Genomic DNA, 2,746 nt, shown 5'->3' with positions numbered 1-2,746 from the left:
TCAGCGAGATTGAGTCCCTCCAGCGTAGCCTTCTGTGGGAGGGGAGGAAGCGCATTGCTCTGTCGAAATTGATGCTGCCATGGTACGACGGAGGCATCGGTTTGCCCAATATTCGGAAATACTATTGGGCGTCTCAGCTGGCCCCCATAAATCATGCTATATACGGCTCTCCGGTGGACCCCGGATATGCGATGGACCGCTGCCAAGTGCCGGGTGGAGAGTACACCCGTGTTCTATATGCGAAGCGTGGTCAGTTCCCGTTGGTGGTGCCTCCCTCGATCTCTACAAGAGTATGGCATGAGGCCAACAGAGACCTCAAATGGGCTGGTCACTTGACATTGGCTACTCCCTTGTGGAGTTCTGAGATGTTGGGGATGCTCTGGAAAACCAAGGGGTTTGATCGTTGGGACATGATCGGTATAACCCAGGTTCGAGATATGTGGGGTAAGGACAGGGTGCTGACATTTGAGGAATTGCAGGCTAAACATCAAATGAATGAGACAGAACGATTTAGATATCTTCAGATCAGTCATGCTTTGACCGCCATTGTCCCCAGAGGTGAGATGCTTCCAGTGGCCTGTCCACTGGAGGATCGTTTACTTGATGGTCTAGTACCCACCAGGGCGATCTCCTTAACGTATACCAAGTTGATTAACCATACTGAGGACCCCTTGGTGGTGCTGCGTGGACAGTGGGTTGCTGATGGCTTTGTTCTGGACGACGAGGACTGGAGAGAGGCGGTGGCGTCCCAAAGGAAGTGGCGGTCCCTATGAGGCTCCGTTTAGTCCAACTTAGAATTTTACATCGCTCCTATGTCACAGGTCCGAGATTGCAGAGGATGGGCCTGGCTGGGTCTTCTGACTGCCGAAGAGGGTGTGGGCTGCCTGGAACGTTCCTGCACATATTGTGGGAGTGTGAGAGGGTTCGTGACTTCTGGACCAGGATACACACAAAAATGAGTGAAGTATGGGGAGTGAATGTCGAGCTGGAGTCTAGGAGATGCTTGTTGAATGTGTGGGAGCCTACGGACCTGCCAAGCCATGGCAAGGTCTGGGTGGCTCTTGCGTGTGTGATTGCTAAACGAAATATAGCGCAGCTCTGGGGTGCCTCTCGGGTACCTCGGGTAAGGAAGAGGATGGAAGATCTTGACTGGTGTATGTTTCGTGAGAAGTCAGTGTATGTATCCGGGGGGCGTCCCAGCAAATGGGTCAAGATCTGGGGAACCTGGAGTGCCTATCGCGGTGATATCTGTGAGCCGCCGGAACTCGAACCCAAGGACATGGTTCGGAAGGATGCCTAGGCCCGTTTTCTTTTGCTTAAATCTCTTGCTGTTATTGTGGGGAGCTGCATCCATAAACATGTAACAGTGGACACCCGATACAACCTGGTCAATGTTTGTGTACTGTATTGTTGATTTCTTTTGTTAATAAAAAGATTTTTTTTTTTAAATATTGGTAGAGCGAGTATCACCAGAATAAAATCATTCAGTACTCCCTCATCCGATTTTAACACACTTATTTCATTTATTTCACTTTCTCCTTTTGCACTGCACTTTTGTGGTCACCTCACTGTTTATAACTCATCCTTATAGGGAAGTGATAAGACCATTCTGCCTTCTATCTCAGCAGAGGGGACCATTTACCAGCTTAGTCACCTTTTTCCCGAGAACAGCACATCCGGGCGTATGGTCTCAAAGGAATCCCAAATGATGAAGGCCGGTTCCGAGTGGTGACTGATGGGTATCTTTGACCACCTGCTTAGGTGTCTTAATTCACCATTATTATTTTTTAGTAAGTTAGGGAGTTCTTGTGCTAGGTGGTGATTTGCACCATTAACTTACACTATTTGTAGATCCTCTGGTACTTTTGTGTTGTTATGTACAAAAAGTACCTCAGATGCGTCAAAATCCACAAGACAATATAGCCCAGAGGAAGGCAGTGTCGGAAAACACAGTGATGTATCCATTCTTGAGTCCACGGGGAGGAGATGTGTCAGTTCTGCTGCAAGCAGGAGAAGAGTTTCATCGAATCTGGACTGTAAGGTAAAGCAGTGGGTTGGAATCCAAGACAGTTCTGTCTGGGGTGAAGCGTCGGAAAGAATTGGTGCACAGGTGTGATGCGTGAAAATCTGGACGCCCTGGAGGTTGATGAGGTGGCAGCAAAACACGCTGCATTGATTTTTTCAGCTATGGTCCCATGATGCACCGATTCTTTTAGCTGCACAGCAGGGCTTGCGACGGGGTCAGTCCGGGGATCTTTGATTTCGGGGACATGGTGTGCTGAACTCAGGCTACAATGGTGGCGATGGGTGGACATTTCTCCTGCACAGCGGTGCTGCATTGACAAAACAGAAGCTGGAAGGGCTATGTGTGGATTTGGATGGTTTTAAGCAGGTCTTTGCAGCAGGAACAACTTCCAAGGGCTCAGAACTGGAAGGCAGGTCTGCAGTGGCCAGCAGTGGAGTACAGGAATGCTGCAGATGAAGTCCTTGATGGCCCTGAGATTTCCAACAGGAGTGAAGCACACACAAGCTCTTAGAGAAACTTCACAATCAGGAGACAAAGCAAAGTCCAGTCCTTTTCCTCTCCAAAGCAAAAGCAGCAACTGCAGGCCAACCCAGCAAAGCAACACAACAAAGTGGCAGTGCTCCTCCTCACAGCTCTTTAACTCTTCTCCTTGGCATAGGCTCCTCTTGATCCAGAAGGGTTCTAAGGTTTTCGGTCCAATACTTAAACACATTGTGGCAT

Source organism: Lissotriton vulgaris, chromosome 5 (assembly GCF_964263255.1).
Source record: "Lissotriton vulgaris chromosome 5, aLisVul1.2, whole genome shotgun sequence".
NCBI lineage: Eukaryota > Metazoa > Chordata > Amphibia > Caudata > Salamandridae > Lissotriton > Lissotriton vulgaris.
This window is presented reverse-complemented; position numbering follows the sequence as displayed.